Here is a 17222-nt window from a genome sequence, read left to right as displayed (position 1 = left end):
TTTCATATTCTGCCTGGCTCTTTGTATTACCCATGTGTATATACACATATAAAGAAGATTTCCCTTTGCTGTTCACTACTAACTTTTTGGAATTAAGACCACAAAGATACCAAATAGTTAACGACTTGCTTGGCTGCAAGATCGTTGTTTTTTATCGGCTCTTTATCAACATTGCTGTATGGTTTTGGGTTTCTTCAAGCAGTCAGAGATTCGTGCCACGGCATAAGGCACCAAGCTGCTCGGAGACCAGCACCATTCAACCTCACGCTGCAGCGAGGCCAAGAGGAGCACGGGACCGGCGACGGTGGCATTTCAAACAGCCACCGCCACTTCTTTTAACAAATAGCCGAGAGGCAAAACCCGAGGACCGCAGAAACGAGCTCTAAAAATACCAGCCAGCCTGACGCTGCTTCCTCTTCCAACGCCGCGCCGGCAGCTCTGCCGCTTCCCAACTTTTATTCTCCAGCTTTTAGGGCCGTGCCGTAAAAGTTCACCGCGGGTCGAAAGCCGGCACGGGGACCTTCGGCCAAGGCTGAGGAGCTGCAGAAACAGCTGAATTTGGGGAGTTTTGGGGAGCACCCTCCCAGGCGTGACCCCAGGAGCTGCTAGCAACGAGGCGGGTTGTTCTTGGAGGGCGGTAGCCGAATTTGTCACCCATTTTGACAGCTGGTAAACACGCGCCCCTGCACGCCTCGGGCTTCGCTTTCCTCCAAAGCAAAACAGCCGCTTTTGGTGTTTTCCACCTGCCGCCGGGGCCAGGGCAGGGGGCCGCGGCCTCGCTGCCCCCGGGGGTCCCCCCGCAGCAGGCCGAGCCTCGGGGCCTCCCCACAGCCCGGGGAGGGGAGGTCGAGCTGCTGCTTGGGTGCGACTTCAGTCAACCGGAGCGAGGGACGCGGAGCTCCCTCCGTCCCCCTCCCCGCTCCCGGGTGGGCCTCGTCCCCCCGCCGAGGGCAGGCCGGGGCTGGCCCCACGCCCGGGCCCTGCCGGCCCCGGCCCTGCCCACCGCACAGCTCGGTGGCACGCTCGGCCAAGGGCGGGAAGCGAACGCCCTCTCCTCAGCCCGGCAACACGCAGGCGGCAGGGCCGGGGGCGAGGTTTCGAAGCGGGGGGGAGGCACTCGAGGAGGGAAGGCGGCAAGGGTCGAGGCTCTGGAGAAAATGCCCCCGAGGTACGGGTTTGTAAAGAGACAGAGGCCCTTCGTACGCCATTGCAATTGTAAAATTGTTACCAGAGCGGGATCTACCTCCTCCTGCGGCTGCTGCCCTCTGAGTGATGCTGGCCGAGGACCTGTGTCTATTGTGCAACAGCAGCTCCCATCCGCCTGAGCTCCGTCCGCCTCGGAACCCGCCACTGAATGGAGCAAACACGGAGGCACCGGGGAGGGACACCCCGGTGGGCGGGGTGTTCCCCATGGCTGACAACAGACCCAGCCAATGAAAAGGCAACCGGCTCGCCGGCCGGCGGCGGCGCTCGGCCAATGAGCTTCCTTCCCCACGGCTCCCCGCCCTGACAGAGGGGAAACCGGGCCAGGCGCGCCCGGGCGCGGCCGGTGATATGTTAATTAGGCCAGGCGCGACAGCGAATCAGCGTGGAGGGGCGGGGCGAGGAGCCCAGGGCCGAGGGGCGGTGCTCCAGAAAGGGGGCGGGGCGAGGGAGTTGTGTGAGGGGACGGGGTCGTGGGGGGACGAGGCCGTGCGGGGACTGAGGGGACGGGGGCCGTGAGGGGACGGGGCCGTGAGGGGACGGGGCCATGAGGGGACGGGGCCATGAGGGGACGGGGGCCGTGAGGGGACTGAGGGGATGGGGTTGTGAGGGGACGGGGCCATGAGGGGACGGGGGCCGTGAGGGGCCGGGGGCCGTGAGGGGACGGGATTGTGAAGGGACGAGGCTGTGAGGGGACGGGGTTGTGAGGGGACGGGGTTGTGAGGGGACGGGGCCATGAGGGGACGGGGGCCATGAGGGGACTGAGGGGACGGGGGCCATGAGGGGACGGGGTTGTGAGGGGACGGGGGCCATGAGGGGACGAGGCCGTGAGGGGACGGGGTTGTGAGGGGACGGGGGCCATGAGGGGACAGGGGCCATGAGGGGACAGGGGCCATGAGGGGACGGGGTTGTGAGGGGATGGGGGCCATGAGGGGACAGGGGCCGTGAGGGGACGGGGTTGTGAGGGGACCAGGGCCATGCGGGGGCGAGGCCATGAGGGGACGGGGCCGTGAAGGGACCAGGCCGTGAGGGAACGAGGCCATGAGGGGACAGGGTCATGAGGGGACCAAGCTGTGAGGGGACTGGGGCCATGAAGGGATGGGGGTAATGGGGGGACAGGGGTTGTGGGGGGACAGGGGTCGTGAGGGGACTGGGGCCATGAAGGGACTGGGGCCATGAGGGGACGGGGCTGTGAGGGGACCAGGCTGCGAGGGGACAGGGAAGGTAGCAGGGACCAGGTGTCTTGGTGGCAGGAAACAGGGCCCCCCTGGCTATGGTTACTTGAAGCAAGATGGACGCCGCTTCCCAACGGTTGGGGCCACAAGGCTGGATCCCCTACACCCATTAGGGCTCCTCAAAACAGCCCTGAGGAGTTAACCTCTGTCTCGTGTGTTGCCATACAGAGCCTGAAGGGCTGGAATACCCGTAATGTACAGCACGTGGGATTAAAACAGAAGACTTGGCAGAAGACGGCGAGGCAGCTAATGCTGCAGGTCAGCACTGAAATCGCTAGGCCCAGAAAAGAATCACGGTCTGAAAAAGCATCGGTTTTCATAATTACGCAGGGCTGTTTGTCCCAACACTGGTCTCACCTTAATAGAAATGATACTCTTCCCCGGCTAAGCTTTCACGGTGTTTGGAGAGGGAAGGTACGACGGTCTGAAACGTGGCCGCTCAGCTCACCTGAGACTTCGTCCGTCTCCTCTCCAGCCCAAACTCAGCTCTTTTCCAGTGTTGCAAATTATGAGGCTGTTAATTCTCTGCTGGCACTTAACGTGATTTAAATTGTTAGATGTACGAATGAGCGCGGTGCAGTTAAAAGAAGCAGAGTTGCTATAGTAACTGTAACAATAAATATATAAACCCACTTAATCAAAACCTCCTCTTCTAATCATGATTTTGAGGCCTGTCACGAAGCGCATATTCTGCTGCTTTCCCCCCATCCTGCCAGCACGACTCTGATGGCTTTGAAACGTTTCTGAAGAACGTGGTGCTGCACCTATAAACAAAGCAGCTTGCTAAAATAACGTGCAAGGTCATGACTTTGCGCCTGGCTAAAAATAGTCCAAAACAAAGGCATTTAAAAATGCCGGACTTCATACCTGAATAGCATAAACCAGTATTGCTGTAAACCCGTGGCATTTTAGACCGGTTGAGGATCTTGCCCAACGTATCTAATAAATAGTTAACGCCTTGCTGAGATATACTGCGTAACACCTTGTGAAAGAATGACGGTCTTGAAAGCTGTGTTGTAATGAGTCCCAGCAGAGAAAAACCTCCACCCCAGGGACTGTGATTGCGCAGGGCTGCAGGGTCTGAAACTCCCAGCAACAATTTTTCACGGGAGGGAGATCTTTCGTTTCCCACCCACTACTTTTGCACCAGCGTTTTCTCCCAGCAGCTCTTTGGTATCAGTTAAATTCGTTCACAAATCCAGACTCCAATCCACCAAACCTTTTTCAAGTGACGGGTGGTTGCGGAGCGGAGCTCTGGGCCGCGCTTCGTGCCTTAACACAACCCCGGTCTTGTACAGGCGGGCAGCAGCATCCTGGCGCGATGCCCACTGCCTGATAACCCAAACTTGGCTTGTCCTAAGACAACGGGCGTGCTTTACGTCTGATCTATACGGGGAGCAATCCTATACAGCGCGGGACCTCGCTTTCTCAAGCCTGTTCTTCATCTCATGCTACTACATAGCCGCCGAGTGACTGTTACGTTTATAGCTAATTCATGCAACCGCCTGTGCTAGAGAACAAGAGAAGCAGTTGTTTCTTCTTCCTCCTGAGGACTTTTATCGCCATATTTGGTCCTCAACACAGAAGAGTTTCTTTTGGCGCGCCCGATGTTGTTGCTTCACTGTTGCCAAGAGAACAACTGGGAGCCCTTGGCATTCCTCAACCCCTTAAAGCCAACTGTCACGGCTCTGCTCCCTCTCTTGGCTGTCCAGGACCGGCCTCGGGCAGTTTCACAGCTCACTTGGATTCATTCACAAATTTTTAATCCGCCAGGATTATCGTGGCAGATTTCCCCCCCCACACACACAGGCTATTGCGTTTTATTGGGGTTCCTCTTCAGAGGAAGCCAGCGGTTTGTGCTGAAGTAAAATGCATCTCCCAAAAGTCATCCGAGCGCAGTTTGAAGGTATACATCAAGGTGCTTCAATCACTCGCTCTCCTCAAACTCTGCTGTATTTCCCATTTGAGTTTTCCCGGACGTTGGATCATTTGCTGCTTGTTCGGTCTCTCTTTGCTAAATCGGAGAGTCGGATACTTCCTGTTTCATTTTTCTCACGAGGAACCTTACAGATTGTAGCGAGTCTGTCTGATAAATCAAACAGAAGACTTTTGTTTCCCATCCTTGAGATAATTTTGTCTCACCTTTCGGTAACACTTCTAGTTTTTCGAATATCCTATTTAAAGCGACGCCACCAGGGCTGGACCCAGTGTTCTTGTTTTTTATATCACTGACTCTTAATGTGAACTTAAAAAAATAATCACTTCTCTGTTCTGCTCCCCTAGATCCAGGGCTCTTTTCCTTCCCTCCACAGTGCTGCCTCAACACCCACGCTGTCACTCGCATCAAAAAATTTACTGATCGTGTAGCTATATATACGCATCTACTGAACAAGTAATTATTTAAGCAGTCCTGTTAGTTTTTTATCTACCTCCAATCTCAGAAATTTTTACAGTACAGACTAGCAGACACGCCATCTCTCAGGAAGAAAGTTTCTGCGGCTTGCTAAAAACCGGCATCTTCACTTTCCGCTCTTTATTTCTGTTAAAAAGCGCGGAGGGTTAACTATATAGTTAGCCTAATCCTCATACGGAGAGATGACCCTACTGACTCTTCTCATTTACGTGATGAGACTATAGCAGGAACCAGGCAGTAAAGACGATCATTACCTCAAGGCAAGGTTTGTGAAGAAAAATAGTATCTTTTATTACACCAATTCCACAAAAAGTTATCACTTCTCTCCACAAACCTTACCTCTTTTGCATCTTTAGAGCAACAACACTGCTAATTGCCTTTCGCTGTTTCCGTTATTTTGATTCTACTTCTGCCTAGTAGTTTTGTTCTATCTTTTAAAGTTATTCTGCTTAAAATTTCTCATGTAACGTTTTCGCAGTCAAATGCATCCAGACTATTCTCTGGCTCTGAGACCAGCTCGCGTGGGAACTGCCCACATCCATGCTATTAAAATGTTCTGCCATCCAAACCAAGGTTCACGTGCAGACTGTATTTTGGGAAGAGCGTGCTAATTCCCACACTCTCTCCAGCAATTGTTTGGGAAAATGCTAGCTGGCCTGATCCAGAACTATGCCTGGAATTGTGCTAACGATTTAGCAGTGTAGATGACGAAGCTCCAGCTCCTGGGGACAATTTGTGGTACTGTTAAATCTGTCTTGATTAGGGGTGACGTTGCTTAAACGTATATCCATACGTGTCTGTAAGTCTTTCCAGTTAGGGAGCTTTGGCGCGCATGGACACAAGTCCCCTCCCTAGTTCTGAGGAATTCCTTTGTCAGTGACTCGTACAACTGTCATTGTAGTTAACAGGTCTGGCATTTGCTGCTTTTTAATTTATACTTTACTTTCTCAGCTTTTGATCTGGAGCCTGTGTTAAGGCTGGTGATCCCTTTGTCCTCAGATCATCTGCTGCTTCTACTCTGCTGAGCTCCTGAAGAGCCAGGGACGCGGTGACAAAACCTGCGATGGTCTAACCAGGTGATACTTCATCTTGCTTTTGTGGCTCTTCCTCCGCTGCCTTCAATTTTGGGCCCCTCACCCCAAGGCGGCCATGGAGGGGCTGGAGCGTGGCTGGGGCAGGGGCTGGAGCACAAGGCTGGGGAGGAGCGGCTGGGGGAGCTGGGGGGGCTCAGCCTGGAGAAGAGGAGGCTGAGGGGAGCCCTCATCGCTCTCTGCAACGGCCTGAAAGGAGGCTGGAGCCGGGGGGGTCGGTCTCTGCTCCCCAGGAACAAGCGATGGGATGAGAGGGAACAGCCTCAAGCTGCGCCAGGGCAGGGTTGGGTTGGATATTGGGAAAAACTTCTTCCCCCAAAGGGCTGTCAGGCCCTGGCCCAGGCTGCCCAGGGCAGGGGCTGAGTCCCCATCCCTGGAGGTATTTAAAGGACGGATAGACGTGGTGCTCAAGGACATGGTTTAGTGGTGGGCTTGGCAGTGCTGGGTTAACGGTTGGACTCGATGATCTTAAAGGTCTTTTCCAACCTTACAGATTCTATGATTCTATGAGTCTATGATTCTAATTTTCTGTTTCTTCAGTCCACCTTCAACACTGTCCCACGCTACTTTACTTCTCCTGACCAACGACTGTCTCCTCCCTCCTCATTTTTGCTCCATTAATACAGCCACGCAGCAAGTAGAAGACAGAGTTGCAGCTTGCGCAGACTTACCTGTGCTGGAGTGAATCCAGCCACCGTGGTGGGGACAGAAGCAAGCCCACTGTGAAGGAAATAACACCCAGCTCCTGCCTTACCGCTTGGGGCAGAGACCACGGCTACCATGCAGAGCGGCCTTTGCAGGGGCAGGCCACAGCCTTTTTGGTGCCTTCATCCCATGTTTCTTAAATTTCTTCTCAAGTGGCTGAGCTCCTTAGCTGTCTTGATGGCGGGACAGAAGGACACGGGGCCTGAGGTGAGGCTGGCAATTTAGGCTCAGGAGAGAAACCGTGTGTCTTTTAACGCACCTCCTTTAACCGCAGAAGTAACCAATTAATTTTCATCATGAGGCTTGAACGGTTTATTGCTCTGTCTCCTTTTTGTGTGATTAGCCGGGAGGGGGCTGAGGACTAACGTAATCCTCGCAGGTATTCCATACTCGCAGCTCCGCAGTGAAAATAGCAAGTCAGGTGAAAGAGCAGCTTTGTTGATAGAATTGGGTTGGTGGTGGGCCCTACTCCAGCGCAGCGATATCATTCAGGGGTTGCATCTATCCACACCCCCGACCAGCGTAACCGTATCAGCACGGGTCCGCAGCATCAACTTGTGGCTTTGAGGCTTTTCAATCAGGCATAAAGTAGAGCAAGTACAGAGGGGAAGGACTGCCCTCTTCTGATCGCTCCGTACATATCAAGTTGGGATTGTCATGCCTTTATTTGACCAAAGCTGGTATAAAAAGCACCAAAAACTTGACGCAAAACGCGCAGTGAGTTTTGAAGACCTAAAGTCTCACTGACTTCAGTTAAGCTGGAAAGAGGTGTCACTCGGACACCTCAGGGTCTAACCCCATCAGCAAGCGTTTGGTGACATTGCGTCTGAGTTTAAGATCTTGAAGTCAGCGTACAGCGCTTTTATTGTCTCTCTCTCTCATCTAATACGGTGTGTATGTGTACTGCAGAATGAGATGACCTCACAGGGACTGATCAGAGCCAGTGTTGAGACTTGAAAGTTAAAGGATGAGTCCCATCAGCGTAGGCACACTCGATGACTCTCGCTTCTGCTTTAAACTGATGGACACCACACGCTCAGCCTGGGCTCCCAGGCAATTAGAATCATAGAATCACAGAATCGTTAAGGTTCGAAAAGACCTTTAAGATCATCAAGTCCAACCGTTAACTCAGCACTGCCAAGCCCACCACTAAACCATGTCCTCGAGCACCACATCTACACGTCCTTTAAATACCTCCAGGGATGGGGACTCAACCCCTGCCCTGGGCAGCCTGGGCCAGGGCCTGACAGCCCTTTTGGGGAAGAAGTTTTTCCCAATACCCAACCCAAACCTGCCCTGGCGCAGCTTGAGGCCGTTCCCTCTCGTCCCATCGCTTGTTCCTGGGGAGCAGAGACCGACCCCCCCGGCTCCAGCCTCCTTTCAGGCCGTTGCAGAGAGCGAGGAGGGCTCCCCTCAGCCTCCTCTTCTCCAGGCTGAGCCCCCCCAGCTCCCCCAGCCGCCCCTCCCCAGCCTTGTGCTCCAGCCCCTGCCCCAGCCTCGCTGCCCTGCTCTGGCCACGCTCCAGCCCCTCCATGGCCGCCTTGGGGTGCGGGGCCCAGCGCTGAGCACAGCATTCGAGGGGCGGCCTCACCAGTGCCCAGCGCAGGGGCACCATCACCTCCCTGCTCCTGCTGGCCACACCGTTCCTGATACAAGCCAGGATGCCACTGGCCCCCTTGGCCACCTGGGCACACTGCTGGCTCATGTCCAGCGGCTGTCGACCAGCACCCCCAGGCCCTTTCCCGCCGGGCAGCTCCCAGCCGCTCCTCCCCACGCCTGCAGCGGTGCCTGGGGTTGTTGTGCCCCCAGGGCAGGACCCGGCCCTGAGCCTTGCTGACCCTCACCCCGTGGCCTGGGCCATCGACCCGGCCTGGCCAGGGCCCTCTGCAGGGCCTCCCTGCCCTCCAGCAGATCGACACTTCCACCCAGCTTGGTGTCACCTGCAAACTGACTGAGGGTGCCCTCGATCCCCTCATCCAGATCATTACACTTGTGTCTCAGGCTTGAAACTCTCTCTAATGAGAACAGCGTGCTTTAGTCACCCTATGGCAGTGACAGCCAAAAATAATACAGAAACCTGCCAAAAAAAAAAAGATCCATTAACCTTCATAGGTCTCCGAATCTCCTAACCAGTGCAAATCAGCTTAGTTTCCTACGACGGAAGTGAGAAAAGAGGCTACGAGCTGATAAGCAGAGGGCCATCTTGGCACTAATGAGAAACAGCTTTTGGAGCTACGATTTGCCTGCTGAACGTCGCTGAAGGGAAAGCTGGCCGCGGGACTCTGCTAAAGCAGCGTTGCAGCTGCTGCTCCACAATGTTACCTCTACGTCTGCTTGGACCCTTCTGCACGTCAAGTCATCCGAGACGGACTCTCACTGGCCACGTATTGCTAGCTGAATCATCCAATCTAACTCCTCCTGTAGAAGAAGGTTGATATTAAAAATGTGATCAAGGAGAAACAGTTACATGGTGAGTTTTTATAGCCCAAATAAACAATAAAAGGCATAAATCCTTTACATCGATTGTGCATCGTATCACTTCCCAGAATGCGCAGACATCTGGATTTGGAACAGCGTCAAGACGTCTTAGTTACGAGATATCCGGATAGCGAGTTATGCGCCAGCTACAAAACCTCTGCTATAAAACAAGCCTTGGCACTTAGTCAGAAGCCCTTCGGTAGCTGAAATTACAGAGAACCTAACGCCATCATCAAGATTTCATCGGCACTGCTGTGAATGGAAGTCTCCAATTCTTGACAGCTTCCACAAACATGATTTTTCTCTTTTCTGAGAGCGAGGGAACTCGAGTCTCTTGAAAATTCAGACCTATTTAGCTAGCAAGTTTTTTTTTTTCCAGTTTAGGCTTATTTTCCTCAATCCAAGGATCAGGTGGGCTAAGGCTGAATAAAGCCAGTGCCGAAAGGCACTCGAGGATAAAAGATGGCATGATGCAGAGCTGCAGAAGCCACAGATCTTTGCTCTGAGCCTGCTGGCCAGAGCTCTAAAGGCAGCGTGCTGAAAGAAGAAAGCCATCAGGCAGCCATGGCAGAAAGCTGTTAGAAACAATTTACCCTCAGTAAATCTATATGTCGGTTGCTCCCGACCGCCTTTATCCACATCGGGTGCTTGGAAATGGCTTCCAGGAGGATTTGCTCCCTTTCCTTTGCAGGACCTTGGCTTAGACTGCCTGACCTGCAGGCTCGAGCAATCCCTTCTGTCCTGAGGAGGGTTTTGGGGTCCCTTTGCACCCCTGCTGTTATTTAATGTCCTCATTTAATGCACTCCCAGGGCTGCTCCTCCACCGCTCCCGGAGTCCGTTGAAGCCAAAAGGCGCTGGCAGTCCCCCATCAGGAAACCGCCAGCAGAAGCTGTCAGATGCTGTCAGAAGCAAAAGCCTCCAGCTGCCAGCCCTCACCGCAGCGGTCCCCCGTGTCCCCAGGGAGAGCATGTGGCCAGGCCTGGAAGCGGGATTGCAGTCAGTGTGTGTTTTCTGCCTGATTGAGCCCAGGAGAGTCAGTTCATTACTCTCCCTCAGTCTCAGTCGTTCCCCACAGCTCCTGCAGACCGCAAATTGCAGCCATCGGGGAATACTCCCAGGGATAACAGCTCTACGTGTTGCTTTTTGGATACTTTTTACTTTCCAGCACCGCATACAAAGGCCTGAACAACAAGACATCGTGTTTTTTAAACCACTGATAAACTCACGTGAATGTGAGTTGTACATTATCTGTCCCAAATATCGGGGGTGGGGGGTGGGGTGTAGAGTTTATGAAGAAACTGGTGGCAGCACCAGCTTATTGTTCGGAAAGATTTGGACTTATTTTGAGCTCCCCCAATAGATCACATGCTCCTCTCTCCGAGAGAAAAAGCAGTCTCCAACATAATTTTTTAAATATTTCTACAAAGCATGAGCCTCTTTTAGGTTTTAAAAGCCACCTAATTTAGCAGGTACACCTAGCAGTTCAGTCCCACACGGGAAGAGGTTACTCCCTGCCTTCTTTCTCAGAGGGCGCAGTGAAGAGACTGTCCAAGCTGAAGATGGGATTTTATATTTTTTAGACACATGGCTACCACCCCGGTGGCCTCAGCGCCTGCGCAGCGTGGACTCGGGTCGCCAGAAACAGCATCATTTCCTTTTCTAGTCTAACCTCTGTTACTTAAATACCGACCCAGGCAAACAAAGTGCTTAGCCACACGCACGCACGCAACAAAGCGCAACAGCAATCCACGCTGACGTAAATGACTCTGCTGACCCGCTCGATGACGACGTGCTTAAATACTTTGCTGGAGAAAACCTACCAGCTGCGATTCAGGGAGACAAAGCACCTCGCAGCTTCATTCACAGGAGCGGGGAACGCTCGCCACCCTGCAAGCTCAGCCCTACAGCCGCTCCTCGCTGCTCACCCAGATGCCAAATAGGTGCGATCCCATTATTTCTCTCTGCAGGGGGGGAAAAGCTTGATGTCAAATCACCAACCGCTGGTACGCTCTCGCCCTGCAGCTCTTCTGCACATCACGGGTACTAAAAATGGAAAGCTGCTGGAGGATGTGAGGTCATGGCAGGCTCTCGCCCTGGGTGGTGTCATCAGTTTGAGTCCCCTGTGGGGTTGATCTGTAGGGTTTAATCCAGGCAGTGAATTAAAGGCCCGGAGCCCTACTTTTATCAGCTCCCCTGCAGAGGGCGGTCCGTCCTCGCCTAAGACAGCTCACCGCTCCAAGAGCTGCACAACTCTGAAGTCAAACAGATTTTTTAACCAGGAAACGCAATTCTTCCCACCTGCCCAGCGGCTGGGAAAGAGCTGTCCTCTGGAGCGACAGCCCTGCCTTGGGGACATCCTCCCAAAAAAGACCTTTGTCTGCCTGTGGTTCTGCACCCCAGATGCAAACAGGCCTCCAGGACCTGGTGGGAGTCCCTGAATCCACCACTCAGCTCCACTTCTTCCAGCTGCCTGCTCATCTCCCACCCCCTCGGCTTCCTTTCTCCCAGGTTTCTCCCTCCACCCCTTCTTTTCTCTATTCATCTCCTCAGAGAGCAGAGCCTGGCTCTTTTATGGCTGCTGCTGAACAAACAGCTCTGGGGGTCCAGCAGGAGCCTCAGCCAGAAACGGAGTCGCAGCAGCTGGGGCATGAGGGCTCGGTGTCTGCCCGTCCCTGGACGAGCTGGTGCAGGAGGTGGGTTCCCTGCAGGCTGCCACTCAGCCCGTTCACGATACCTTCACTGCCCTAAACTAGACGGTCTTTAAAGCTCCCTTCCAACCCAAACCATTTTATGATTCTATAAAAGCTTAATGATTGGAGGAGAAAACCAGAGGATACCTCACTCTTTTCATCAGTCATCGGTCTAAAAGCGTTATTTTTTTATTTTACGTCTCCCATTTTACAGATGAGATTAAAGACGCGCACACAGAGCTGGGGTGGTTTTACCCCTGGGCACTCGGCAGACCAGGGAGAAGCAGGCTGCAGAGCAGATCCCTGCCTTGCTCCTCATCACCGAGTCGGGAAATAAGGGTTGTTAACGGAAACCGAGTACGTGCGCAGTGACGCTCGTCTGGAGATGCGGCAGCACAGAGAGACCACACAGCTCCTGGGGGTACAGCTCAAAGGGGCAGGCGAGAGGACGGAAGATCTTAGCATTTACCGGCAACGGCTGTGTTCGCGGGTTTGAGGAACATCATTTAGAGCGACAAAGTACCTGCTGCGGGAACGGACCCTCACCCGGTGGGGAGATGACGAACAGGTCTTGCCCGTGTCTGGTTTATAATGAGCCGGTTCCGTTGGTGCGAAATGTCAGTCGGTGTCTCTGGAGACAGAGAAGTCACAGCCAAAAGAAGAAACCAAGGCTCCTGCTGTTCAGCCCCTCTGAAAACAGCTCTGTGATTCAATATTTCGGTTTGTTGCTCAGCAGTTCACGGGCTGACATTTTTGCCACCATTTCCTTCGGTTTCCTCTTTAGTTTTTCATCAGAGACTGAGCTGAGGATTAAGGGGCGACACGCAAATAAACTACCACCGCCAGCTCTCTGCAGACGCACAACTCCACGTGCCAGCACCGTCCCCGTTCCCAGCCAAGCCTGTCCCTCTGCCGTGGGAGGATGAAGCAGCTCACCCCCACCAGGCGAAGCCCGTCCGGCACCGGCGGCACTCAGGAAGGCGGTGGGGTGCAGCTCCAGAAGCAGATAACGGGATGAGATGCGCAGCCACGTCCGAGAAACAGCGTGGACTGTGCACGGGTGGCGTGAGCCCCCGACTTGCTGCTAATTTTGGCCAGAAAAGCGAATTTATCAGCATCCTTTTGTGGGAAGAGAATAATGCGCTATCTTGGTTGGTGGGACCACAGAGGGCTCCAGCTGCTCAGCATGCTGAATTAGTGGCAGAAGCACTCAAATATAAGGCCTTGTTTTGCTGCAGTGACAGCCTTTTCAGCCTGCCATGAATAACCATCATATACCATCTTCTCTGGAGAGAAAGGCTTTTCTTTTTCCTTCCTTTCACAGCTGACAGTTGCATGGGATTACACAAGGAAAATCTGGAGCCCCCTCCAAAGCGTTTTTAACTGTTTCCAGGAGGGTTGTCTCTTGTTTCTAGACCTCCCTGGAAACTGTTTATCTACACTGGACAGATGGCAGGAGTCTGCATGTCCCTCTTGCCTTCCCTAGCCTTCCTCGCACCCGGCTCTGCCAAACGATTGACTCTTGCGCCTGAGGAGACCTTCAACTGAGAAGGTCTCCTCCTCCTCAGCAGTGACTTTGGGGACTGATGAGTCTTCCTCGGTAGGATGCGAATGCTGCCCATCCACAAACATGGTTAGGCTCATCGAACTCCTAAAAATATGGGCTACTCGCTCGCGGATGGAGTAACTCAACTACCTCCACCAGGTTGAAAAAGCAGATGATTTGTATGGGGACAGCTCGGATCCTCTGTGCATTTGCTTTGTTGTATCCCAGGCTCCTGGCGTTTTTATTCCTACAACAGTGCCAAGAAGCGCTCCTCATGGTGAGGGAATTCGCATCTCCAGAGGCGAAGGAGGCTGAAGAGATGTGGCTGAGCTTTGTGATGAGAGGGAAAGATGGAACTACAAGGATGGAAACAAACCCTTCCAATCCAGAGGACTGAGCCAGAGGCATTCAGTGCGTGAAACATGTGCATTTATATACGTGCACACGCGCACAGATCTGCTGAGCCCAGTTCACGCACAGGGCATGTTTCATTTCACTTTCCTCCTCCTGCAACGCTGTGGAGTGTTTTAGAGAAGGACTTACCTGGATGACCGGCGGCTTCCCGGCACTCAGCCGCTCGTGAGCACAGGTCCCTTGCAGAACAGAGCAAAAATACTTCGGGCTGAAACCATTTCCTTCCCTTACTGCACGTTATTGCTCGCCAGGGGAATTTCATCACCTCTGAACGCTCACGTGCTGTCTTCTCCATCCCGTCTCCCATCGGCAGTGTGTTTTCACTGTCCTCTTTCTCACACGGGGAGATGCAACACTGAGCTTCGCTAGGGCAAGAAGGTTTTTACTGTGGCTCTGTCCTGGGCACTCCTGCTGGCACCGAAGCAGTTAACAGCGGCCAGCAGAATTTGGGGGCAGACAGCATATATTTTTAAAGAGGATTTTTCTTTATTCAATTGTCATTCCAAAACCTATTTCACCTCACCCATCTGACATCGACCCACCCTACTCTTGCTCCAAGAGCAGCGGGGTGACGGCACGGAAACACGACGGCGCTGCCTGTCTCAACATCCAGCCCCGTTCGCAGCCAGATGGTTACTCATCCTGGAGCTCAACCTCCCTTTATAATTGGACCTGGCTGAGTTCAAGCTGTTCCACTCATCTTCACTTCCCCCCTGAAGTGCCAGCGGGACTAACAGAAGTGCCCCAGGATTTTAAAATAGTTACTGTGACAACCACGGAGAAACAGCCAGCCCGGCACTGCCTGCTCCGTCCCAGAGCCGCACAGGTCACCGCTGCTACCGGAGGCACGGCATTCCCTAACCCGGCATTGCCCTTCTTGCACTGTCAACCTGCAGCAGAGGAGAAATAGCAGGTGAAAAAAAAAAACGTGAACACGGTCGGAGTTGCACCCACATTTGTTGAGTCGAAAACCAAACTGGTTTGCATACAGTTAGAAATGCAGACCAGCTCCTTTTCAATAGTTGTAAGAATTGCCCAGTGGTGCCCTGCTGGTTTTTGGTGGTGGTTATGGAAGGAACCGCCACAACAGGCAGCGAGGGATGGAAAAGCACAGGCCACGGCAGCAAGACGGAGGCATCACCACCAGCTCATTCCCTCCAGCTCCCCGCGCACCCTGGGCAGAGCCAGCGGTCGCTGACGGGTACCTCCAGCGCTACGGATGAGGTGGTGGCAGCCCCGGGCGCCCAAGCAGCGATGCCAACGGGGGATGCGAGACAGGGGTGAAGAGTTTGAAGATTTTGCATTTTTAGCAGCTGGTTTGTGACTGGTTTTAGCCAAGCTGCGAGGTTCAGGCTGCTCCGCTGTGACCTGTTTTCATTAGACTTGGCACTAGACTTAGGCTGTTCAAATCAGTTTTATAAAGCGTCCTTTTGGTGCAGAGCTGTATAAAAATAGGGTATCATGAGAATGATATTCTTCAAAAAAACCTCCCAAATAACTCACAGTTCTTCCCTCTGCTCTCCCTGATCACAGAGCCAATCCCACACCCCGGTTATTCTTACCTGCTCCATTCTGCAGCCTGGACTATCAAAGTTTGATTTAATTACCCCAGGTTTTGCCCCAGATATTTCTACCACCACCAGTACGACCTAGGTAGGAATTCCCACGGACACGAGGACAGAGCTGGCACCCAAGCACTAAGCGGCCATCAGACATGCCCCCAGCGGTCCTCACCTGCGGACACCGAAGCACAGAGAGTAAGCAGAGAGTTCAAATCACACCGTGAAACACCTTTACCTACGTCTATTGCCATTTTCTGGGAGGAATATTATCTATTGCTTAAACTTAATATACCATCTGTGTGTACACACAAACACTTCATGCAACCGTGACATATCACAGGAATTAATTATATTGTTAGGTGTAGTCTGTCCTGTCAAAGATGTACTTGGGTATATTCTCTCCAAAGCTTAATAGAAATTTATACAGACTTCTTAAAACACCTTATTTTCACTGCAAGATTAATCAAAGCAACCTTTTCGAGATCCTTTTGTTGCAATCTATTCTGCTGCAACCCAAGAGCCGACAGAACAAGCCCCCATGAAAGAAGGTTGTCTTTTTAAGACAGATTCTCCTTTTTTTTGATAAATAAAATCCTACTCTTTGAATTTAGCAATGTGATTGTTACAAACCAGCTCCGCCAGTGGCCAGATGGCAGTTTAAAATACCGTGGTGAGCGTGGTCTCGGAAAGTGAAGATGCACTTTGAGAGGACTACATTCACCCGAGTATTGTACTACTTCAAAATCAAACTCTGCCTTTGAAAAACGTCAAAGGCAACTCTTCAGGAGCAAACACCATATGGTGTATTTGTCCTCTTCGATTCCTCTTACCATCAATGGGAAAGAAAAAAAAGAACATTTCAGACCTGAAATGACTGCATGCCGCATTATACAGCGTTCTCACCGCAAGCTCTCCAAAATGCTAGATGGTGGCATGAAATGGCTCAAATACGTGTTCGTCTTGGGTTAAAAGGGACGGAAATGATCATCAGCAGTCCAGTCTCCAATAGTTCCGCTTATAATAATACACTTACGTTGTGGTTTTAGTCTAGGATCCAGGTGGGATTTGCATAGGAAACACTTCCCAGGATGCCCCTAAAACTAAAAGTAAGCTGAAGTTGAGTTTTTTTCATGACTCTAACGGTAGAGCTCTGAAGATCTCGTTAACGCAGCTCTGCGATGCTGAACAGCTGCTGAATCCCAACACGATTAAAAATAAACTGCCGTCAAAATAGTCACGTATTTGTGACTGGGGAAGAACAACCACCGGGCCAGCAAGCGAACTGTCGGAGGCATCGTTTTGACGCTTAAAGGTGTTTCTAAGAGCAGCTGCACCCTCGCCTCCCCGAGGGATTCCCAGTCCCCAGCTTGTGGCCGGCGGGTGGCTGTGGTGGAAGGACAGACCCTCGCATGGAGGCCACCACGAGCAGCTCCCTCGGGTTCAGGTTCTTCTTCAAATAAAACCACGTAAAAGGCCGGCCACAGCGGCTGGGACCCACAAGGGCACTTACCTACCTGAGCACTGGCTTAAACGCCAGCCTCTAAACTTGAGGTCCTCCTCTAAACTTGAGGTCCTCCTCAGCTTGAAGACATCTGCACCATCTCTATGGTGCCACCTGCACCACGTCACACCATCTGTATTATTAACTGCAGCAACGCTCCCTTTTTTCTCTTTTGCAAACAAGTAACATCTGCAAATTTATTGAAATACCCGATGGTTAACCTTGGACTGAAATGATTCTTCCAACACCTGCAAGAAGCAGCAGTTTGCAGAAGTCACCGTGTTGCTCACGAGGTCTAAATTCCCTCCCCGTGATCCCAAGCGCTCAGATGGCCTGCGCCAGCCAAAGCGAAGCTCGGTGAAAAGCCACCCAACACCAAATAA

At 52.6% G+C, this 17222-nt stretch overlaps 1 protein-coding gene across 3 annotated transcripts in view; it reads right to left on the bottom strand.

Moving 5' to 3' along the window:
- LOC309601880 (NAD-dependent malic enzyme, mitochondrial) overlaps window positions 1-1319 on the bottom strand; it is a 34994-nt gene extending 33675 nt beyond the window's left edge. For all 3 annotated transcript variants that reach the window (XR_014230605.1, XM_082335121.1, XM_082335123.1), the window contains exon 1: window positions 1244-1319. The gene's annotated coding sequence lies outside the window, so the exon portion shown is untranslated. The remainder of the gene's footprint in view (window positions 1-1243) is intronic.
- Between the last annotated feature and the right edge of the window lie 15903 nt (window positions 1320-17222).

This window comes from Platalea leucorodia (assembly GCF_965183815.1).
Source record: "Platalea leucorodia genome assembly, chromosome: W".
Taxonomy (NCBI): Eukaryota; Metazoa; Chordata; class Aves; order Pelecaniformes; family Threskiornithidae; genus Platalea; species Platalea leucorodia.
This window is presented reverse-complemented; position numbering and strand designations above follow the sequence as displayed.